We start from the raw sequence: 26,107 nt of genomic DNA on the forward strand, positions 1-26,107 counted from the left end.
GTGGCAGCAGCCACTGCTTCGGCTTTCCTTATTTGCAACAGGGGGACATTGGGCGGAACATGGTGTTTTTTGCAAGGTCATCATGGCAGCTGCTCTGTGTTTCAGGAGAAGCAAGCTCTTAGTTTGCTAGGTGTCCCATGTTCTACTGCTAAACGAACACGTCGAGTGTTCGTCTAGCAGTGTTTACTAGACAAGCAATGTTTGCAAGACTAGTAGTCAAAGTCTACTACTCTTTCCTACCGCCACCCCTCCATCCCACGAAATCTACGATGAGGATGGATTGCCATAAATGTTGTTTTGTTAGTGTTAATGGATTATCCATTTTTAGTGCATAAAAGATTAAATCTTTCCAGCAAGGCTTCAAGTTCCTTGGGGATTTTCAACACCAAAAGTATGTCATCCGCGGACAACAATGCAGGGATTTTTATGCCACCCAGGGCTCGAGAGTTTTGTAATATCTTATAGCTATAACTGATGTACAACATGGATGAGTGATAGCTCTTAGTTTATCAGAATGTTGGGTCTGTTGCTTGGTTGTCCTGGATGCTATTGTAAAGACAGCTACTCAGCTGAGGCTGGAGTGCTGTTAATCTGTATCTTAATTTAATAAAGTATCCTGCTCTTCAAAGTTACCACAGCCTCTTACATCATTTCATTGGCGACGATCTGGAAGAAATATGGACCTACATCTTGATTTCAACACTTCAACTCGAATTCCTACATAAAGAAAACCAAGCTCCACTTACTCAAGAACACCTTTCAACTTCTTTATTTCCTGAAGAACAACACCGCAAAACTCCTTCATCGTGTCTTATCTCTGAAATCCCTCAGATCACTAAGAAACACACCCATTGTTAAAAGACTTCTACTGGACTCTTACCTTAGAGTAAGGAGATATGGTAGTTGGCATTGGGCTTGGACTTTCTACTTCTATTTTAAATGTATCTTTATTCAAATTTTTGTTGAATGCTCTTCAGCGCGAGCTCTTCTCTCTCAGTGTGAGGGCTCTGCACACGCAATTCACGTTATTGCGCTTGAGACTCTGAACGTGTGATCCCTGCTGAATGCTCTTCAGCACGAGCATTTGTCTCCCAGTGCGAGGGCTCTGCGCGTGCATTTCATGTTATCGCACGTGAGGCTAAGAGCGCATGATAACTCTTGTGCTTTCTTTGGAGCCTATCAGCAAGAGCAAAATTATTTTGAGAAACTCACATTGTCATTTGGATGATGTCACAGTACTTTGGAGCTAACGGCCAATCCGGTGCTACATACCAGTGTTGATCAGTCTCCTAACAACAGTCTTACAACGCTAACTCTGACGTACACGGCCGGCTTCTTTCTCGTATTAGTGTGGCCAATCCTATGCTATGTTTCAGTGTTGATCAGTCTCCTAGCAACTGCCTCACAACGCTGACGCGCACGGCCAGCTTATTCCTCGTTTTTAGTGTTGCTCTGTTTCTTAGCAACCGCTCATCCTTGATGATACGCACAGCCTTTTCATTTACAGCTATTCAATTCCAGTAATTCTTATCACGCTCATTTTTCAATATTTTCAGTGTGCAGCTCTATTTCAACCTCACTGACACCCCAGCTTGTTTATCACAATTAATTTATAATGTGCAGTTTTGCTCTCTGATGCAATAGTGTGCAGCTCTATTCTACTTCGCTGACACACACAGCTTGTTGCTACATCCTGCTTTTGGTTTTTTTCTACACAATTTATGCTTGAATTTTCAATTATATATATATTCATGTGTAGAGCTTTTCTACATACAAGAAATATTGTTTTATAGTATTTTAAAATTGACATTATGCAAAACGTTCCAGTTCCACCTTTTTTTCTCATGAATCCAGAGGAGCCACAAATCCCTTGGAAAAAGTGGAAAAATGTCTTCTTTAATTATTCAAGGGTATGTGGAACATCTTTGAGCGCTGAACGCAAGACGGCATTGTTACTTTACTGTCTTGATTCAGAAGGCCAAGAAGTCTTCGCACATTTACCTGACTTATCTAATGACTTGAGTAATAATTTAAATGAGTACAAAATTTGCATACAAAAATTAGACTTACATTATTTACCAAAAATGTAAAGAGTTTTAGGAAGATACCAATTCGGGAAATGTTTACAAAAGCCCGGTGAGTCTGCTGAACAATATCTCTCTGTGTTAAGGAAATTGGCATCCACTTGTTCTTTTGATACATCTACTGAGGAAAGACTTTGTGATCAGTTTATGTTAGGATGTTCAATAGAGAAAGCCAAGGAAAGCTTCTGGCAAAAAGATGATCCCTCTCTTTCTGAAGTAGTCACTATAGCTAGCAATTTTTAACACAGCAAAGCTTGTGTTAAAGAAATAAAAAAAAATGATACCACTCTAAAGGAAGAAACAACTCATAGTATTTCTGTTAACAAAAAATTGTCAATACTCACATCCCTAAACCTGTTCAGAAAGATTCTAGTCATTTTCAACACACTCAATGGAAAGACAATACTATGCTCTCTACTTCCAACACAGGAAAATGTTTTAGGTGTGGTGATATTGGACATTATGCTAATTCTAAAGCTTGTGTTGGGTGGAAACCCACTTGTAAGAGATGTGGGAGGAAAGGTCATCTTACTAAATCTTGTCTTAGTTCAAATGTATCTCATCTTAAGAAAAGAGTTCAAGACGTTACTTGTGATTCTGTTGATGGTTCATCTGTTGATTAAATTATTATGCAAATTCAGGATGGTACGAGTGGTCCATGGGAATCTGTTTAACTAGATGGCTCATCTGTAAGATAACTTTAATCCCAAATACTTTCTTTGAACATGTTCTAGCAACTAAGATTAAGCTGTTAGGACCTGACATTTCCCCTAAAGGGTATGGTGGACAACCCATCAAATTAGAGGATTATTTCAATGGATCAATTCATTTTAAAAATAGATACACTGCAGGGAAAATCTATGTGTCTGTAAGGGGTGATTCACTCATTAGTTGGATACATCAAAAAGAATTAGGTGTTTACTTAGATCCAAATGCTAATCCCTCAGTAAGATTGAAAGAAAACTTTGAAGTCAATACTGTTGATTCAAATAAGACAAAATTTGAAGAGGAGTTTTCTGAAGTTTTTGATAAACAGCTGGGTTGTATAAAGAAGTATATTCACAAGATCAAAATTAGAGATGATGCTAAACCTGTTATAAGCAAGGTTAGAAATGTACCTTTAATTATTAAAGAAAAAATGAAGGTTGAATTAGATACGTTAAAAGAAAATGGCATCATAGAAGAGGTTGAAGCTATCTAATGGCTTGCTCCAGTTGTTATGGTGAACAAACCCAATGGTGAGGTTTATCTTTCTGTAGACTTGCGTGAATTAAACAAAAATGTTGTTGTGGATCATTATCCCCTTCGGAATATTAATGAAATGTTCACAATGTTAGAAGGGGCTAAGCATTTTACCACAGTAGATCTCACCTCAGTATATCACCAAGTTGGGCTTCATCATGAATCTCAGGAATTGACAGCATTCATCACTCTGTTTGGCACTTTTATGTATGTACGCATGCCATTCAGACTGATATCAGCTGCTGCTGTGTTTCAGCGGGTTATGGAAAAAATATTGGATGGCTTAGTAGGCATTAAGATTTACCAAGATGATGTTCTCATTTTTGGAGAAGATGTTAATCTACACAACAAAAGGGTACTTCAGGTCTTGCAAAGATTCAAAGAAAATGGTATTACATTAAAAGCCAGCAAGTGTAACCCAGATAACCCAGAATGGAATTCAACCTAAAAAGGATCTGATTGAAACTATTAACAACTTAGCTAGTCCGTCATCAAAAGAAGAAGTTGTTAAATTCCTAGGAGTGACGGAATATTATAACAAATGAAATCCTAATTTACTGAGAAAACCAAAAATGTAAGGTCTTTTCTCAAAAAGGGTGTTTCCTTTCGCTGGAGTGATGAATGTGAAATGGAGTTTTGCAAGGTAAAGGATTTGTTAAGGAATTCTTCCAGTCTTCAAAGTTTTTAACCAGGTCATGAGTCCATTACCATGACTGATGCAAGCTCAAAAGGACTTGGTACTGTATTGTTACAGAGACATAGTGGCATAGTAAACACAGTATTATTTATATCAAGAGCTCTTAGGGGTGCAAGACTGAATTATTTGGTTATAGAAAAGGAAGCTTTGGCTGTTTCATGGGCTATACAAAAAGGAAAAAAAGTATATGGGGTAGTGATTTTTTTGTAAAGACAGTTCATAAACCCCTCAACTAAATTTTTGAAAATAAAGGATTGGATGCAGTCTCTGCCAGCATTAGACGCTGGGTCATAGGTTTACAAGAATTTCATTTTAAAGTGCAATATATTCCTGGTTCAAGAAATGGGGTTGCAGATTCCTGTTCACGACTAGTTAACCCAACAGTCTCTTGTGAGAACAGTCTAGATATAGATGAAACTTTGGATGTGTGTGAGATAAAGATAAATGGTTTACAGAAGTAAACAAATATCCTGTACTTCAAGCTGCTCTTGAAACAATACAAAATTATTGGTCTGTTTCAGATAAGAATGATGAGACTTTTTGGAAAGTATAAGATGAACTGTCTTTTCAAGCTGGCCTTATGTTTAGAGGCTCTAAATGTATTCCTCCCTCCTCTCTTGTTGAGGGAGTGTTAGATTTCTCTGGCTCATGAAAGTCACCCAGGGATCTCGAAGACCAAAGAGAGGTTAAGGATGATGTATTGGTGGCCAGGAATGGACATTCAAGTTGTGCGTGTAGTGCGTGAGTGTGGTGAGTGTTGCAATGCTGATAAGACTTACAAATGCAGAATACAACCCATGGTAATAAGAGATATTCCAAAAGAACCTTGGAAAGAAGTTTTGTTTGATATTTTGGGACCAATTCGGCCTTGGAACTGTTGATTAGTATGTTTTAGTTCTTTTAGACATGTTCTCCAGGTGGCCAGAAGTTGCCATTAAGAATACAGTTGAGTCCAGGGATGTTATTACTTTTTTTGAATCTATACTATCTGATATTGGAGTACAGTTAGTATCTCGTGAGATGGAAACATTCTTAAAAGAGAGAAGAATTAGACATAAAAAATCCTCTCTATATCATCCTGAGATCAACGGCATGGTAGAAAGATTTAATAAGGTGTTCAAAGAGACTATCCAACGTGCTGTTTCTAACAACATGTGTTGGAAACGTGAGATTCTTAATAAAGTATAGAATTGTAGGATAACTCCACATTCTAGCAAAGGTTTTTCTCCTTTTGAATTATTCAGGAGGAGGAACGCTAATACCTTGGTGTGTCCTTCTTGGGTTAATGATTTATCTGACAATGATTTATCTGTGAATCAAAAGGAAGAATTAAAAGAAGTGAAAGAGCATAAACTAGCTGTTAAAAGGAAAATGTAATTTGACACAAGGAAAGCTATAACCAAAACTTATGTTCAATTTGGTGATTTAGTCAAAATAAAGAATCTTCGTAATTCTATTTGTTCCTCTGGATCTAAATTTTCATCTCCTTTGAGAGTTGTGAAACTTTTTGGTAATGCCATCAAAACGGAGGATCACCGTATCTGGAATTTAAATTGTGTTGCAAAAATTGTTAAGAATGATTTTGGGGACATTAAACGTGATGTAAATATTCCTGATGAGAGAGGCTCTCTGGTTCACAATACTGATGTGAGGAAGTCGTTCAGAGTTTCCAAGAGACTCTTGTATTTGAAGGAATATGTGTAGTTTTTTTTTGTTGTATTTTCTCTTATGTTGTTTTTTGGGAAAGATAGAAGATATGTAATATCTTATAGCTATCACTGATGTACAACATGGTAGAAGATATGTAATATCTTATAGCTATCACTGATGTACAACATGGATCAGTGATAACTCTTAGTTTATCAGAATGTTGGGACTGTTGCTTGGTTGTCCTGGGTTATAGAATGTTAGTGCTCAAAGTTAGACAGTTACTCTAAGCCTTGATGCTATTGTGAAGAAAGCTACAAAGCTGAGGCTGGAGTGTTGTTAATCTGTATCTTAATTTACAAAAGTATCCTGGTCTTCAAAGTTACCACAGTCTCTTACATCATTTCAAGTTGTTTTCACAAACTATCAGGAACTCTATGCAGTTGTTTATGAAGAACAGGAAAATGGAGTTGGAGTTAAGAAGCATTCCTGCCTGACCCCCTTTTTGACTGGTATGTGATCCGTTGTTTCTTCATTAGGGCCTCATCTAATTTGGGTGAAGTTTCCTACAAGTCCTCAAACCGACTCTCTTTTTGACTCCCACTTCAGCTCTCTACATAAAGCTGCACTACCTCCAGAAACTATATGGGGAGTTGGACCCCACGCCCAGATGTTATCCTATGCTTTGGGTGTAGTTATGGTAAAATCCATTGGAAATGTATTTTTGATATGTCTGTCACTTTTGACCAAATGGAAGGAGCTGTACAAAATACGGCAGTCATTTAATGTAGTCAGCATAGTCCCGGAAAGCCGATTTTCATGCAGATCTGTACAGGGCGTACACGAGGTGTTTTCACAGGTACACAGACAAAATATGGAGTTTTAAATTTCGATATACAATTATATCGAAGTTTAAATATCGATGGGACATAATATAGACGGTAAGTAATATCGACACTCTTAATATCGATATTAGTAATATCGAAGTTTTAAATATCGATGTCAGTAATATCGAAGTAAATAATTTCGATGTTACTAATATCGATTTTTAAATAAATTTTGTGTATATTATATTGTATTTATTATGTTTTATTATTTATTTTTAATGTAATTTAATTAAATATTGTGTTTTAGTACTGTAGCGGGTTGTGGGTTTATAGGGGAATAGGGTGGGAAGTAATTTAATGATGTTAAATTAATTATTAATTAGTAGGAATTATTAATTAATTAATCGAGAATAATTTTTAAATAATTTTAATTAATTGAATAATTGATAAATATGTTCTGTAGCGGGTTATGGGTTTATAGAGGAATAGGGTGGGAAGTAATTTAATTATGTTAACTTAATTATTAATTAGTAGGAATTATTAATCAATTAATTGATAATTATTTTTAATTAATTTTAATAAATGGATTAATTGATAAATATGCTCTGTAGCGGGTTATGGGTTTATAGGGGAATAGGGTGGGAAGTAATTTAATAATGTTTAAATAATTATTAATTAGTAGGAATCATACATTAATTAAAAATAATTGGTAATTATATTTAAATATTTTGGTAATTATTTTTGATTAATTGATAAATATGTTCTGTAGCGGGTTATGGGTTTATAGGGGAATAGGGTGGGAAGTAATTTCATTATGTAGAATTAATTATTAATTAGTAGGAAGCATATATTAATTTTTTTAATTGGTAAATAAATTTAATTTATTGGTAATTAATTTTAAATAATTAATTAATTGATAGATGTGTTCTGTTGCGGGTTGTGTGTTTATAGGGGAATATGGTGGGAACTAATTTTAAAGTAATTAAGTAATAATGAATTAAAAATAGTTGTTAATTTAATTTTATAATTGTTAATTATTTAATAATTGGTAATTAAATATTATAAAATGGTATGTTTTTCATGATTTTTTTAGGTTACATATATTTTGCTAATCATGTTTTTAATAACTAAGTATATGTATTGTAAATGTTTTATATTTATTTAATAGATCATATTTGTATTATTAAAAAAAAAAAATCTTCATAAATATGTAATTTAAACCCCTACGCTATCCAACACTTTCCCTACTGTTGCACTCTCTGGAGTGGGAATAGTAATTTTTACCCCTACGCTATCCAACACTTTCCCTACTGTTGCACTCTCTGGAGTTGGAATAGTAATTGTTACCCCTACGCTATCCAACACTTTCCCTACTGTTGCACTCTCTGGAGTTGGAATAGTAATTGTTACCCCTACGCGATCCAACACTTTCCCTACTGTTGCACTCTCTGGAGTTAGAATAGTAAATGTTACCCCTACGCTATCTAACACTTTCCCTACTGTTGCACTTTCTGGAGTGGGAATAGTATTTGTTACCCCTACGCTATCCAACACTTTCCCTACTGTTGCACTCTCTGGAGTTGGAATAGTAATTGTTACCCCTACGCTATCCAACACTTTCCCTACTGTTGAACTCTCTGGAGTTTGAATAGTATTTGTTACCCCTACGCTATCCAACACTTTCCCTACTGTTGCACTCTCTGGAGTTGGAATAGTAATTGTTACCCCTACGCTATCCAACACTTTCCCTACTGTTGAACTCTCTGGAGTTTGAATAGTAATTGTTACCCCTACGTGATCCAACACTTTCCCTACTGTTGCACTCTCTGGAGTTAGAATAGTAATTGTTACCCCTACGCTATCAAACACTTTCCCTACTGTTGCACTTTCTGGAGTGGGAATAGTATTTGTTACCCCTACGCTATCCAACACTTTCCCTACTGTTGCACTCTCTGGAGTCGGAATAGTAATTGTTACCCCTACGCTATCCAACACTTTTCCTACTGTTGCACTCTCTGGAGTTTGAATAGTAATTTTTAATCCTACGCTATCCAACACTTTCCCTAGTGTTGCACTCTCTGGAGTTAGAATAGTAATTGTTACCCCTACGCTATCCAACACTTTCCCTACTGTTGCACTCTCTGGAGTGGGAATAGTAATTTTTACCCCTACGCTATCCAACACTTTCCCTACTGTTGCACTCTCTGGAGTGGGAATAGTAATTGTTACCGCTACGCTATCCAACACTTTCCCTACTGTCGCAATCTCTGGAGTGGGAATAGTAATTTTTACTCATACGCTATCTAAAATGTATTTAGCTTTTTTATTAGTATTATGTTGTTATTAATTGTTATTTATGTGAATATTTTATGTAAATAAATGTATTAGTAATTTATTACATTTTTATTTGTTTATAAGTTATGAAAATAATTAATTTAGAGTTATTATTAATGAAAAATATATTATGTATTATATATTTATTAATATTAATTTGTATTACATAATGTATTAATTATTTTGTTAATATTAGATTTTTATTATATTTAAAAAAACGATATTTTACAAAAAACAATATTTTTGTCATTCAATATTTTATTTTCGATATATTTGTACTTACCTTGTTAGGGATAGGATTCCTATATTTTTGACTTCGATATTTTTGTTCCGATACTTTTGTATATCGATATTTGTGTTATCGATATTTTGTCAGACATTGGTTTTCACATTTTAGCTCCCATATGAAATTGTGCTCATGCCTAAAGCTAAAACCGTAGATATACACCGGAATTGGTATGAAAGTAGAGCTTTACTTAGAAAACTCACATCATTGCTTGGATATAAATCTGTGCATTTGTTTTTCAGATATACATGTACATATACTTGTTTTAAAAAGATGCCAGGGGCATGAAAATATTAACACTTTTGTATATTGCAGCCATTTAAAGTCACAAATGAGAAGATTGTGAATTCCGTCAATCACATATAAAGTTTTTCCCAAATGTAATTGAAAGGTGAAGGAGATTTACTTTTTTTCAAAAATCCTATTTCCTGTGCTATGGGAAAAGAAATACTCAGCAATTGAGGAAGGGGGCACAATGAGATGTGCCTGAAGTAGGGCACAATTGATTAGTGCTAAGAGGTGTGAGAAAAAGTTAAAAACAAACACAAAAAATGGGATCCATAACTGCACAAAATCGAAATTTTTCCGGAAAATCTCGATTCTGTGGCCGTCAATTTATGAGCAGAAATTTTTTTACCATTTTATGTAGGAAATGGTTATTTTTATAAAAAGAAAGATTTTCCAATTAAAGAGAGGAAACAAATTAAACAAACCCTACCTGCACACAGTCAAAACCCATGTGCAGTGGTGTCGGTTACCCCTAGAGGGTTGACCAAGGGGTGTGCACAGCAGGGTTCCCCACAGGGTCTGGTCTGCGGCCAGGCCCTTTGTCCTACCCAGAACTGGCAGGCAACCCTGCTGTGCACTGCTAAATGCCACAACTGGACCATATTCTATGAGTTTATTGTAGTGTAAACTTTTTTTGTTGCATTAGTTTCCTTTAATTTCACAAAATTGTTTTTGTGATCTTCACTTGAGGGGCCCGCTTCTGGGTTCAGGGATTAACACCACCTCCCATTTCCCTATGGGAACATGTACTATGACCGGTTTGACAAAATGCTCCTATAGGGAAATGTTCGAATGCGACCGAACAGTGTTTAGTCGCATCCTGTCAGGCAGGCCTGATGAATCCACAGGAGTCGGCGTTTAGTCCCAACGCCCCTCTGCCTCAGAAGCCACCCGACACTGCAATGTCTAGGTAACCCCTAAAACAGAAGGGAAAGGGGAAGTGGATAAAATAACAAAAGAAAAGAGAGACTGCCCTCGAGTGATGGTGTACACTCGTCGTATTGGTCTTCTGGGTCTTCTGGTAATACCTGTAAGGAAACCCTAATTAAATTTCATGCAATTTGTTTAACATTCATAGTTATATTTTATACTATTAAAACGCTTACCCTTGGACCATAGGCAATTGCTTCTCTCTCACTAATTTTCAACTGAACTCGGGTTTTCTATGTAAATGTAAATGTATGTAAATGTATAGGCATTTATATAGCGCACTACTTACCCGTAGGGTCCCAAGGCGCTTCGACCGCTGCAAAACCCTTCCTGGCTTCCCTGAGAGATGGTCCCTTAATGGGTATCTCCAGGGTGAGACCAGGCATCCCCAGCCGTCTGGTGGGGCCGTTAGTGAAGATGAGGCAAGCTAATGCCCAGAGTTGCCGAGTGTGATCGCTGATCAGAGTGGGCACCGAGGCGAGAGAATTATCGAGTCCGCTGACCCTGGTCCAGAAACCTGCCGCGCCGGGATTCGAACCCTGGTCCCGGGCCGTCCTCTGCTCTCGGGTCTGCCGCCTCTAACCAGTGAGCCACACTACTTCACTTCTATTGACCTACGTGAAACACAGTATCATTAGCTCTCAAGAATACTTTACGGGAATTGTTTTAGCGTGACTCTATGGTGTTTCTTATTATAAAGATGTACCTGACAGAGTTGAGGTGTGCTCTGTAACATAGTCCATAAAAGTAGTGTTCCGTAGTTCAACAACATAAATTTTGTAGTTCTATGAAGATTCAAAATCCCTAACTATGAGTAAACTATAAGGAAAGAAAAACAGCTTCTGGCGAATAAGTTCAGTCACTCGTAAACGCCTTGAACTGAGGACGCAAGACGTGTCAAAAGCAATACAAATACAGTCTAGAATGGAGCTTGAAGATTCTTACTTCTTGTCCCACGTTGCGCATGCGAATGCTGAATACCTTCAGGTGAAGAAATTGAAGTTTTCTCTGAAAAACTCAGAACTCCGGAACTTCACTCTGACTTCGTGGACGATTTCAGTTGAAGTGCGCAGTTCGTTATCAGAACGAGCGCCTCACCTGCAGCATCTGTTGTGAGCGGAGAAACACTAGACCGGCAACCTTGCACTCTGCCGCGTCCCGTTCCTTCCGCCATGTGTGCGCCGCTATTTTGGAGTTCAATCAAACACTGCTTAAGAAAAATTACTGGGATCACATGACGTCTTTTCAAACGCGAGTGTTTACATCGCGTCTGACCTCCTGACGTGATTTTAGGGGTTTTCCCACTACGTTGACTGGTGGCTAGGCAAGTCTTGACAGTACCTCCCTCCAAAATAGGCCCCCCCAGTTTTGGCTTTGTAGGGTACATTCTATGGAAGGTTTGGATTAATCTTGGAGCATGTACGTTTGAAGAAGGTTCCCAGGATCTCTCCTCTGGTCCATAACCTTTCCATTCAACCAAGTAATGTAACTTCCCTCTAGAAATTTTAGAGTCTAGAATCCTGCTAACCTCAAACTCTTCTCCAGATTCTACATCTATGGGGGAAGGAGCCACCTTAAGTCTAACATTTTTTGGATTCTTTTTAAGTAGGGAAACCTGAAAGGCTGGATGTATCTTTAATGATTTTGCAAGTTGTAACTTAACTACCAGTGGATTTATGACTTTTAACACCTTAAATGGTCAGATAAATCGGGGTTGAAACTTCCTATTGCCTTTTAATCTCAAATGTTTAGTGGACAACCACACCTCATCATTCACCTCATAATTTGACCCTGCTCTTCTTTTTTTATCTGCTTGTCTTTTGTATGACTCTTTAGCCTTGGTTAGGTTCTTCTGGGCCTTATCATATGCAACTCTTAAATCGGTTATGACTTCAGTGATTGCTGGCACTGTTTTATCCATTTTGCCCAAAACTAGTCTCGGGTGTCTTCCTGAATTTAGATAGAACGGGGAATACCCAGTGGAGTCATGCACAGCATTGTTATAGGCAAATTCTGCCGACCACAACAACTCGGACCAATTACCCTCCTGTTCCAACAGAAAGAGCCGAAGATACTGTTCTAGCTCCTGGTTGACTCTCTCCGTTTGACCATCTGTTTCTGAGTGGTAACTGGTCGAGTATCGTGTGTCGATTCCAAGACTATGCATGAATTTTCTCCAAAATTTGGATATGAATTGAGTACCCCTATCTGATATAAGGATTTGTGGAATCCCATGGGCCCGTACTATATTTTGATTAAACAGTTGAACTAACTGAGGAGCAGTGGGAACAGCCTTTAGGGGAATAAAGTGTCCCATCTTAGAAAAGGAATCAACGAGCACCAAAATGACCGTATGCCCCAAACTAGGTGGATGATCTACAATTAAATCTAATGACACAGTATGCCACGGGCCTGGAGCATTAGGCAAAGGCTGTAATAACCCCTGAGGAGCACTTCGATTAGATTTCCCTTTAATACACACTTCACAGGTTGCAACATACTGTCCCACCTGAGCTGCCATGCCTGGCCACCAAAAATGTCGTTTGATTAGTTCCAGAGTCTTTTTGACTCCCTTATGACCAGCAAGACGATCATCATGAAAGCTTTTCAAGACCTTTTCCTGCATTTCTTTGGACGGTAGGTACAGCTTGCCATCATAAAAAGGGAGGCTATTAATCAAGGTTTTCTTGTCGTCGGACATAGACCAATTGGTGAGTTCCGTGGAGTGATTCTTCAAAATTTCTTCTGTAATTTCTTCCAGCTGGATAACTCCTATTACCTTTTCCAATGGAATGATTAACTCTGGACGTGGTGTTTTAGTTTCTTCAGGAGAATTCAATCTTGACAAGGCGTCAGCCTTGCCATTTTGAGATCCCGGTTTGTAGGTGATTACGAAGTCGAACTCCGAGAAATACAGTGACCATCTCAGTTGTCGTGGCATGAGGGTTTTAGCGGACTTCAAAAACTGTAAATTGCGGTGATCTGTGAATACAGTCACACAATGTTTGGCCCCCAACAGATAATGACGCCAATCCTGGAAAGCTTCTGTCACAGCTAACAACTCCTTGTCGGCTATGGAATAATTGCATTCTGGTTCAGACAATTTTCTTGATCGGTAGGCTACCGGGTGGAGTTGCCCAGTTAATTTATCTCTCTGAGATAATATGCCTCCTGTGGCGAAGTCTGACGCATCGGTTTCCACATAAAATGGTTGTTCAGAGTCGGGGTGTTTCAAAATTGGAGCCGTAACAAAAGCCTTCTTTAGAGTCTGAAACGATTTTTCTGCCTCTTCCGACCACTCAAACTTCTTTCCCTTCTTTAATAGTCGAGTGATAGATGATACCTTATCTGAAAAATTGGGTATAAATCTGCGATAAAAATTAGCAAACCGAATAAAACTTTGTATTTCCTTCACACTACTTGGAGAAGACCATTCTTGTATGACCTTAACTTTAGAGTCATCCATTTCCACGCCGTCGGCTGACAACACAAAGCCCAGGAATTCCACTCGATCAGCATGAAAAGAGCATTTTTCCTGCTTAACGTAGAGATGGTTCTCAAGCAACTTCTGTAACACCGCACGTACGTGCTGCACATGCTCCTGGACGTTGTTTGAAAAAATCAAAATGTCGTCGATGTAGACGACCGCAACTCGATCTAAGAATTCCCGCAGGACATCGTTGACAAAGTGCTGGAACGCTGCTGGAGCGTTGCTCAATCCGTAGGGCATCACTTTATACTCAAACAGGCCGTATTTGGTCCAGAAGGCCGTCTTCCACTCGTCGCCCTCGGCCACTCTTACCAAATGATACGCGCCCCTAAGATCAAGTTTGGTGTATATTTTGGCCCCCTTAACTTGATCCAACAGCTGAGTAATTAGGGGAAGGGGGTACCTGTTTTTTACGGTAACTTGATTTAGCGCTCTGTAATCAATGCAGGTTCGAAGACTGCCATCCTTTTTAGGACGGAAAAACAGAGGCGATGACACAGGGGACTGGGACGGCCGGATAAATCCAATCTTCAAATATTCGTCCAAGTATTCCTTCAGGTATACATTCTCGGCTTCTGTTAACGCATAAATGCGACTACACGGTAACACAGCCCCGGGTTCTAGTTCAATTTTACAATCATATTCTCTATGAGGTGGAAGTCTATCTGCATTTTTCTTATCAAACACACTAGCAAGATCACTATATTCCTGGGGAATTTCCTGAGTTATAGTGGCACAAATTCTGTTGTCAAGTTGGGCGAGCTGAGAAGCCGTTGATTCTTCACTTTTAGGCTTAATTCTTGAAAAGCAATTCTTCAAGCAATGTTCGGAAGTCATTTTCACGGTTCTTTGTTCCCAATCTATTGAAGGGTTGTGTTCCGACAACCATGGTAATCCTAAAATGAGTTGGAATTGTGGGGCGTCTATAAGATTGAATCTTATGAATTCACGGTGGCCCTGCAACCCAACCAATTCCAAAGTTTCTGTTTCGTTAATGATGGGACCGGAGGTGAGATTAGTACCATCTACAGCTTTTACTACTTCTGGATGCCTCTTCTTGTTGGTTCTGACTCCAATTTCCTGAGCATAACGCAAATCACAAAAGTTCCCTGTGGCCCCAGAGTCGATCATGACCGAGACTCCCTGGATTTCTTGTAGTCCGAATTTCACAGTGAATGAGACCGTAAGATGTGGGGCCGTCGACTGTAAGGTGTTAATCAATTGTTGAGATTCCTGAGTTGACTCATTGCAACATCCCACCAGGGCAACTCCTTCTACTGATGGGATCTGTCTTTTACCCCTTGACTTGTCTTTGGTCTTTTCGGGCATTCTTTCACAAAATGCCCCGAAGTACCACAATACAAACACAACTGATTAGTACGCCGCTTCTCCTTCTCTTCTCTTGACAAGGGCCCCCTGATGGAACCAATTTGCATAGGTTCTTCGCTCGCGTTGACTTCAGACTTATTGCCCTCCGACTTGATCCGGTCTAAACGAGGAACGTAGGGTTTAAAATCCTTCTTTTTCTCGGACCTCCTTTCGAATTGACGGTGGTCAAGTTGGACGACTGAGTCAATCAATTCTGATATGTCCTGCGGCCGCTTCGGTATCTGAGCCAAAGCGTCTTTCAGCTCGTCCTTGAGCCCTCGATAAAAAATTGCTGAGCGCTTTTCTTCTGGCCAATCCGTTTCCACAATCAATTTGTTGAACTGCGCAATATAAGCCACCAAGTCACGATTCCCTTGTTTGAGGTCTAATAGTTTGTTGTCGATAGCTTGGTTTGCAGTTCTTCTGTCAAAGATTCTCAAAAACTCTTTTTTGAAAAGATCAAAATTGTACAGGGCTGGGACATTGCGGGAGACCAAAGGCATGGACCAGGCCGCAGCATCACCGCTCAAATACGACAGCATGAAAGCAACCTTAACTTGATCTTCTTTAAACACCACTGCCCGACATAGAAAATGTAATGAGCACTGGGTGAGAAAAATCTGGGCCTTATGTGGATCCCCACTAAATCTCTCTGGGTTTGCCAATGGCACTACAGGGGCTACTGAATGAACTACTTGTGTGGCTACTTCCGAAGCTGAACCCATACTAGAATGGATTCCAGGCAATGGGGTAGTACCTGCCAACAACTCTTCCATTTTTAATTTAATTTGGTGAGTCTTCTGTTGGGAACGTTTAACCTCCTCTCTTAAAGCTCTATTCTCCTCAACTGAATGAGTTAACTGATTCTGCAACCCCTCCAGAATTCCTGCCAACGCCTTTAAGTCTAACACCTCTGCCATGTCGACTCAGGTGGATGTTGTTTGGCACTTCAATCTGTCAGGAAGGCCTGATGAATCCACAGGAGTCGACGTTTAGTTCCAACGCCCCTCTGCCTCAGAAGCCACCCGACACTGCAATGTCTAGGTAACCCCTAAAACAGAAGGGAAAGGGGAAGTGGATAAAATAACAAAAGAAAAGAGAGACTGCCCTCGAGTGATGGTGTACACTCGTCGTATTGGTCTTCTGGGTCTTCTGGTAATACCTGTAAGGAAACCCTAATTAAATTTCATGCAATTTGTTTAACATTCATAGTCATATTTTATACTATTAAAACGCTTACCCTTGGACCATAGGCAATTGCTTCTCTCTCACTAATTTTCAACTGAACTCGGGTTTTCTATTGACCTACGTGAAACACAGTATCATTAGCTCTCAAGAATACTTTACGGGAATTGTTTTAGCGTGACTCTATGGTGTTTCTTATTATAAAGATGTACCTGACAGAGTTGAGGTGTGCTCTGTAACATAGTCCATAAAAGTAGTGTTCCGTAGTTCAACAACATAAATTTTGTAGTTCTATGAAGATTCAAAATCCCTAACTATGAGTAAACTATAAGGAAAGAAAAACAGCTTCTGGCGAATAAGTTCAGTCACTCGTAAACGCCTTGAACTGAGGACGCAAGACGTGTCAAAAGCAATACAAATACAGTCTAGAATGGAGCTTGAAGATTCTTACTTCTTGTCCCACGTTGCGCATGCGAATGCTGAATACCTTCAGGTGAAGAAATTGAAGTTTTCTCTGAAAAACTCAGAACTCCGGAACTTCACTCTGACTTCGTGGACGATTTCAGTTGAAGTGCGCAGTTCGTTATCAGAACGAGCGCCTCACCTGCAGCATCTGTTGTGAGCGGAGAAACACTAGACCGGCAACCTTGCACTCTGCCGCGTCCCGTTCCTTCCGCCATGTGTGCGCCGCTATTTTGGAGTTCAATCAAACACCGCTTAAGAAAAATTACTGGGATCACATGACGTCTTTTCAAACGCGAGTGTTTACATCGCGTCTGACCTCCTGACGTGATTTTAGGGGTTTTCCCACTACGTTGACTGGTGGCTAGGCAAGTCTTGACAGTACCTCCCTCCAAAATAGGCCCCCCCCAGTTTTGGCTTTGTAGGGTACATTCTATGGAAGGTTTGGATTAATCTTGGAGCATGTACGTTTGAAGAAGGTTCCCAGGATCTCTCCTCTGGTCCATAACCTTTCCATTCAACCAAGTAATGTAACTTCCCTCTAGAAATGTTAGAGTCTAGAATCCTGCTAACCTCAAACTCTTCTCCAGATTCTACATCTATGGGGGAAGGAGCCACCTTAAGTCTAACATTTTTTGGATTCTTTTTAAGTAGGGAAACCTGAAAGGCTGGATGTATCTTTAATGATTTTGCAAGTTGTAACTTAACTACCAGTGGATTTATGACTTTTAACACCTTAAATGGTCAGATAAATCGGGGTTGAAACTTCCTATTGCCTTTTAATCTCAAATGTTTAGTGGACAACCACACCTAATCATTCACCTCATAATTTGACCCTGCTCTTCTTTTTTTATCTGCTTGTCTTTTGTATGACTCTTTAGCCTTGGTTAGGTTCTTCTGGGCCTTATCATATGCAACTCTTAAATCGGTTATGACTTCAGTGATTGCTGGCACTGTTTTATCCATTTTGCCCAAAACTAGTCTCGGGTGTCTTCCTGAATTTAGATAGAACGGGGAATACCCAGTGGAGTCATGCACAGCATTGTTATAGGCAAATTCTGCCGACCACAACAACTCGGACCAATTACCCTCCTGTTCCAACAGAAAGAGCCGAAGATACTGTTCTAGCTCCTGGTTGACTCTCTCCGTTTGACCATCTGTTTCTGAGTGGTAACTGGTCGAGTATCGTGTGTCGATTCCAAGACTATGCATGAATTTTCTCCAAAATTTGGATATGAATTGAGTACCCCTATCTGATATAAGGATTTGTGGAATCCCATGGGCCCGTACTATATTTTGATTAAACAGTTGAACTAACTGAGGAGCAGTGGGAACAGCCTTTAGGGGAATAAAGTGTCCCATCTTAGAAAAGGAATCAACGAGCACCAAAATGACTGTATGCCCCAAACTAGGTGGAAGATCTACAATTAAATCTAATGACACAGTATGCCACGGGCCTGGAGCATTAGGCAAAGGCTGTAATAACCCCTGAGGAGCACTTCGATTAGATTTCCCTTTAATACACACTTCACAGGTTGCAACATACTGTCCCACCTGAGCTGCCATGCCTGGCCACCAAAAATGTCGTTTGATTAGTTCCAGAGTCTTTTTGACTCCCTTATGACCAGCAAGACGATCATCATGAAAGCTTTTCAAGACCTTTTCCTGCATTTCTTTGGACGGTAGGTACAGCTTGCCATCATAAAAAGGGAGGCTATTAATCAAGGTTTTCTTGTCGTCGGACATAGACCAATTGGTGAGTTCCGTGGAGTGATTCTTCAAAATTTCTTCTGTAATTTCTTCCAGCTGGATAACTCCTATTACCTTTTCCAATGGAATGATTAACTCTGGACGTGGTGTTTTAGTTTCTTCAGGAGAATTCAATCTTGACAAGGCGTCAGCCTTGCCATTTTGAGATCCCGGTTTGTAGGTGATTACGAAGTCGAACTCCGAGAAATACAGTGACCATCTCAGTTGTCGTGGCATGAGGGTTTTAGCGGACTTCAAAAACTGTAAATTGCGGTGATCTGTGAATACAGTCACACAATGTTTGGCCCCCAACAGATAATGACGCCAATCCTGGAAAGCTTCTGTCACAGCTAACAACTCCTTGTCGGCTATGGAATAATTGCATTCTGGTTCAGACAATTTTCTTGATCGGTAGGCTACCGGGTGGAGTTGCCCAGTTAATTTATCTCTCTGAGATAATATGCCTCCTGTGGCGAAGTCTGACGCATCGGTTTCCACATAAAATGGTTGTTCAGAGTCGGGGTGTTTCAAAATTGGAGCCGTAACAAAAGCCTTCTTTAGAGTCTGAAACGATTTTTCTGCCTCTTCCGACCACTCAAACTTCTTTCCCTTCTTTAATAGTCGAGTGATAGGTGATACCTTATCTGAAAAATTGGGTATAAATCTGCGATAAAAATTAGCAAACCCAATAAAACTTTGTATTTCCTTCACACTACTTGGAGAAGACATTCTTGTATGACCTTAACTTTAGAGTCATCCATTTCCACGCCGTCGGCTGACAACACAAAGCCCAGGAATTCCACTCGATCAGCATGAAAAGAGCATTTTTCCAGCTTAACGTAGAGATGGTTCTCAAGCAACTTCTGTAACACCGCACGTACGTGCTGCACATGCTCCTGGACGTTGTTTGAAAAAATCAAAATGTCGTCGATGTAGACGACCGCAACTCGATCTAAGAATTCCCGCAGGACATCGTTGACAAAGTGCTGGAACGCTGCTGGAGCGTTGCTCAATCCGTAGGGCATCACTTTATACTCAAACAGGCCGTATTTGGTCCAGAAGGCCGTCTTCCACTCGTCGCCCTCGGCCACTCTTACCAAATGATACGCGCCCCTAAGATCAAGTTTGGTGTATATTTTGGCCCCCTTAACTTGATCCAACAGCTGAGTAATTAGGGGAAGGGGGTACCTGTTTTTTACGGTAACTTGATTTAGCGCTCTGTAATCAATGCAGGTTCGAAGACTGCCATCCTTTTTAGGACGGAAAAACAGAGGCGATGACACAGGGGACTGGGACAGCCGGATAAATCCAATCTTCAAATATTCGTCCAAGTATTCCTTCAGGTATACATTCTCGGCTTCTGTTAACGCATAAATGCGACTACACGGTAACACAGCCCCGGGTTCTAGTTCAATTTTACAATCATATTCTCTATGAGGTGGAAGTCTATCTGCATTTTTCTTATCAAACACACTAGCAAGATCACTATATTCCTGGGGAATTTCCTGAGTTATAGTGGCACAAATTCTGTTGTCAAGTTGGGCGAGCTGAGAAGCCGTTGATTCTTCACTTTTAGGCTTAATTCTTGAAAAGCAATTCTTCAAGCAATGTTCGGAAGTCATTTTCACGGTTCTTTGTTCCCAATCTATTGAAGGGTTGTGTTCCGACAACCATGGTAATCCTAAAATGAGTTGGAATTGTGGGGCGTCTATAAGATTGAATCTTATGAATTCACGGTGGCCCTGCAACCCAACCAATTCCAAAGTTTCTGTTTCGTTAATGATGGGACCGGAGGTGAGATTAGTACCATCTACAGCTTTTACTACTTCTGGATGCCTCTTCTTGATGGTTCTGACTCCAATTTCCTGAGCATAACGCAAATCACAAAAGTTCCCTGTGGCCCCAGAGTCGATCATGACCGAGACTCCCTGGATTTCTTGTAGTCCGAATTTCACAGTGAATGAGACCGTAAGATGTGGGGCCGTCGACTGTAAGGTGTTAATCAATTGTTGAGATTCCTGAGTTGACTCATTGCAACATCCCACCAGGGCAACTCCTTCTACTGATGGGATCTGTCTTTTACCCCTTGACTTGTCTTTGGTCTTTTCGGGCATTCTTTCACAAAATGCCCCGAAGTACCACAATACAAACACAACTGATTAGTACGCCGCTTCTCCTTCTCTTCTCTTGACAAGGGCCCCCTGATGGAACCAATTTGCATAGGTTCTTCGCTCGCGTTGACTTCAGACTTATTGCCCTCCGACTTGATCCGGTCTAAACGAGGAACGTAGGGTTTAAAATCCTTCTTTTTCTCGGACCTCCTTTCGAATTGACGGTGGTCAAGTTGGACGACTGAGTCAATCAATTCTGATATGTCCTGCGGCCGCTTCGGTATCTGAGCCAAAGCGTCTTTCAGCTCGTCCTTGAGCCCTCGATAAAAAATTGCTAAGCGCTTTTCTTCTGGCCAATCCGTTTCCACAATCAATTTGTTGAACTGCGCAATATAAGCCACCAAGTCACGATTCCCTTGTTTGAGGTCTAATAGTTTGTTGTCGATAGCTTGGTTTGCAGTTCTTCTGTCAAAGATTCTCAAAAACTCTTTTTTGAAAAGATCAAAATTGTACAGGGCTGGGACATTGCGGGAGACCAAAGGCATGGACCAGGCAGCAGCATCACCGCTCAAATACGACAGCATGAAAGCAACCTTAACTTGATCTTCTTTAAACACCACTGCCCGACATAGAACATGTAATGAGCACTGGGTGAGAAAAATCTGGGCCTTATGTGGATCCCCACTAAATCTCTCTGGGTTTGCCAATGGCACTACAGGGGCTACTGAATGAACTACTTGTGTGGCTACTTCCGAAGCTGAACCCATACTAGAATGGATTCCAGGCAATGGGGTAGTACCTGCCAACAACTCTTCCATTTTTAATTTAATTTGGTGAGTCTTCTGTTGGGAACGTTTAACCCCCTCTCTTAAAGCTCTATTCTCCTCAACTGAATGAGTTAACTGATTCTGCAACCCCTCCAGAATTCCTGCCAACGCCTTTAAGTCTAACCCCTCTGCCATGTCGACTCAGGTGGATGTTGTTTGGCACTTCAATCTGTCAGGAAGGCCTGATGAATCCACAGGAGTCGACGTTTAGTCCCAACGCCCCTCTGCCTCAGAAGCCACCCGACACTGCAATGTCTAGGTAACCCCTAAAACAGAAGGGAAAGGGGAAGTGGATAAAATAACAAAAGAAAAGAGAGACTGCCCTCGAGTGATGGTGTACACTCGTCGTATTGGTCTTCTGGGTCTTCTGGTAATACCTGTAAGGAAACCCTAATTAAATTTCATGCAATTTGTTTAACATTCATAGTCATATTTTATACTATTAAAACGCTTACCCTTGGACCATAGGCAATTGCTTCTCTCTCACTAATTTTCAACTGAACTCGGGTTTTCTATTGACCTACGTGAAACACAGTATCATTAGCTCTCAAGAATACTTTATGGGAATTGTTTTAGCGTGACTCTATGGTGTTTCTTATTATAAAGATGTACCTGACAGAGTTGAGGTGTGCTCTGTAACATAGTCCATAAAAGTAGTGTTCCGTAGTTCAACAACATAAATTTTGTAGTTCTATGAAGATTCAAAATCCCTAACTATGAGTAAACTATAAGGAAAGAAAAACAGCTTCTGGCGAATAAGTTCAGTCACTCGTAAACGCCTTGAACTGAGGACGCAAGACGTGTCAAAAGCAATACAAATACAGTCTAGAATGGAGCTTGAAGATTCTTACTTCTTGTCCCACGTTGCGCATGCGAATGCTGAATACCTTCAGGTGAAGAAATTGAAGTTTTCTCTGAAAAACTCAGAACTCCGGAACTTCACTCTGACTTCGTGGACGATTTCAGTTGAAGTGCGCAGTTCGTTATCAGAACGAGCGCCTCACCTGCAGCATCTGTTGTGAGCGGAGAAACACTAGACCGGCAACCTTGCACTCTGCCGCGTCCCGTTCCTTCCGCCATGTGTGCGCCGCTATTTTGGAGTTCAATCAAACACCGCTTAAGAAAAATTACTGGGATCACATGACGTCTTTTCAAACGCGAGTGTTTACATCGCGTCTGACCTCCTGACGTGATTTTAGGGGTTTTCCCACTACGTTGACTGATGGCTAGGCAAGTCTTGACAGTACCTCCCTCCAAAATAGCCCCCCCCCCAGTTTTGGCTTTGTAGGGTACATTCTATGGAAGGTTTGGATTAATCTTGGAGCATGTACGTTTGAAGAAGGTTCCCAGGATCTCTCCTCTGGTCCATAACCTTTCCATTCAACCAAGTAATGTAACTTCCCTCTAGAAATGTTAGAGTCTAGAATCCTGCTAACCTCAAACTCTTCTCCAGATTCTACATCTATGGGGGAAGGAGCCACCTTAAGTCTAACATTTTTTGGATTCTTTTTAAGTAGGGAAACCTGAAAGGCTGGATGTATCTTTAATGATTTTGCAAGTTGTAACTTAACTACCAGTGGATTTATGACTTTTAACACCTTAAATAGTCAGATAAATCGGGGTTGAAACTTCCTATTGCCTTTTAATCTCAAATGTTTAGTGGACAACCACACCTCATCATTCACCTCATAATTTGACCCTGCTCTTCTTTTTTTATCTGCTTGTCTTTTGTATGACTCTTTAGCCTTGGTTAGGTTCTTCTGGGCCTTATCATATGCAACTCTTAAATCGGTTATGACTTCAGTGATTGCTGGCACTGTTTTATCCATTTTGCCCAAAACTAGTCTCGGGTGTCTTCCTGAATTTAGATAGAACGGGGAATACCCAGTAGAGTCATGCACAGCATTGTTATAGGCAAATTCTGCCGACCACAACAACTCGGACCAATTACCCTCCTGTTCCAACAGAAAGAGCCGAAGATACTGTTCTAGCTCCTGGTTGACTCTCTCCGTTTGACCATCTGTTTCTGAGTGGTAACTGGTCGAGTATCGTGTGTCGATTCCAAGACTATGCATGAATTTTCTCCAAAATTTGGATATGAATTGAGTACCCCTATCTGATATAAGGATGTGTGGAATCCCATGGGCCCGTACTATATTTTGATTAAACAGTTGAACTAACTGAGGAGCAGTGGGAACAGCCTTTAGGGGAATAAAGTGTCCCATCTTAGAAAAGGAATCAACGAGCACCAAAATGACCGTATGCCCCAAACTAGGTGGAAGATCTACAATTAAATCTAATGACACAGTATGCCACGGGCCTGGAGCATTAGGCAAAGGCTGTAATAACCCCTGAGGAGCACTTCGATTAGATTTCCCTTTAATACACACTTCACAGGTTGCAACATACTGTCCCACCTGAGCTGCCATGCCTGGCCACCAAAAATGTCGTTTGATTAGTTCCAGAGTCTTTTTGACTCCCTTATGACCAGCAAGACGATCATCATGAAAGCTTTTCAAGACCTTTTCCTGCATTTCTTTGGACGGTAGGTACAGCTTGCCATCATAAAAAGGGAGGCTATTAATCAAGGTTTTCTTGTCGTCGGACATAGACCAATTGGTGAGTTCCGTGGAGTGATTCTTCAAAATTTCTTCTGTAATTTCTTCCAGCTGGATAACTCCTATTACCTTTTCCAATGGAATGATTAACTCTGGACGTGGTGTTTTAGTTTCTTCAGGAGAATTCAATCTTGACAAGGCGTCAGCCTTGCCATTTTGAGATCCCGGTTTGTAGGTGATTACGAAGTCGAACTCCGAGAAATACAGTGACCATCTCAGTTGTCGTGGCATGAGGGTTTTAGTGGACTTCAAAAACTGTAAATTGCGGTGATCTGTGAATACAGTCACACAATGTTTGGCCCCCAACAGATAATGACGCCAATCCTGGAAAGCTTCTTTCACAGCTAACAACTCCTTGTCGGCTATGGAATAATTGCATTCTGGTTCAGACAATTTTCTTGATCGGTAGGCTACCGGGTGGAGTTGCCCAGTTAATTTATCTCTCTGAGATAATATGCCTCCTGTGGCGAAGTCTGACGCATCGGTTTCCACATAAAATGGTTCTTCAGAGTCGGGGTGTTTCAAAATTGGAGCCGTAACAAAAGCCTTCTTTAGAGTCTGAAACGATTTTTCTGCCTCTTCCGACCACTCAAACTACTTTCCCTTCTTTAATAGTCGAGTGATAGGTGATACCTTATCTGAAAAATTGGGTATAAATCTGCGATAAAAATTAGCAAACCCAATAAAACTTTGTATTTCCTTCACACTACTTGGAGAAGACCATTCTTGTATGACCTTAACTTTAGAGTCATCCATTTCCACGCCGTCGGCTGACAACACAAAGCCCAGGAATTCCACTCGATCAGCATGAAAAGAGCATTTTTCCAGCTTAACGTAGAGATGGTTCTCAAGCAACTTCTGTAACACCGCACGTACGTGCTGCACATGCTCCTGGACGTTGTTTGAAAAAATCAAAATGTCGTCGATGTAGACGACCGCAACTCGATCTAAGAATTCCCGCAGGACATCGTTGACAAAGTGCTGGAACGCTGCTGGAGCGTTGCTCAATCCGTAGGGCATCACTTTATACTCAAACAGGCCGTATTTGGTCCAGAAGGCCGTCTTCCACTCGTCGCCCTCGGCCACTCTTACCAAATGATACGCGCCCCTAAGATCAAGTTTGGTGTATATTTTGGCCCCTTTAACTTGATCCAACAGCTGAGTAATTAGGGGAAGGGGGTACCTGTTTTTTACGGTAACTTGATTTAGCGCTCTGTAATCAATGCAGGTTCGAAGACTGCCATCCTTTTTAGGACGGAAAAACAGAGGCGATGACACAGGGGACTGGGACGGCCGGATAAATCCAATCTTCAAATATTCGTCCAAGTATTCCTTCAGGTATACATTCTCGGCTTCTGTTAACGCATAAATGCGACTACACGGTAACACAGCCCCGGGTTCTAGTTCAATTTTACAATCATATTCTCTATGAGGTGGAAGTCTATCTGCATTTTTCTTATCAAACACACTAGCAAGATCACTATATTCCTGGGGAATTTCCTGAGTTATAGTGGCACAAATTCTGTTGTCAAGTTGGGCGAGCTGAGAAGCCGTTGATTCTTCACTTTTAGGCTTAATTCTCGAAAAGCAATTCTTCAAGCAATGTTCGGAAGTCATTTTCACGGTTCTTCGTTCCCAATCTATTGAAGGGTTGTGTTCCGACAACCATGGTAATCCTAAAATGAGTTGGAATTGTGGGGCGTCTATAAGATTGAATCTTATGAATTCACGGTGGCCCTGCAACCCAACCAATTCCAAAGTTTCTGTTTCGTTAATGATGGGACCGGAGGTGAGATTAGTACCATCTACAGCTTTTACTACTTCTGGATGCCTCTTCTTGATGGTTCTGACTCCAATTTCCTGAGCATAACGCAAATCACAAAAGTTCCCTGTGGCCCCAGAGTCGATCATGACCGAGACTCCCTGGATTTCTTGTAGTCCGAATTTCACAGTGAATGAGAC

The sequence above is a fragment of the Lissotriton vulgaris genome, chromosome 3_2 (genome assembly GCF_964263255.1).
Source record: "Lissotriton vulgaris chromosome 3_2, aLisVul1.2, whole genome shotgun sequence".
NCBI classification, from domain to species: domain Eukaryota; kingdom Metazoa; phylum Chordata; class Amphibia; order Caudata; family Salamandridae; genus Lissotriton; species Lissotriton vulgaris.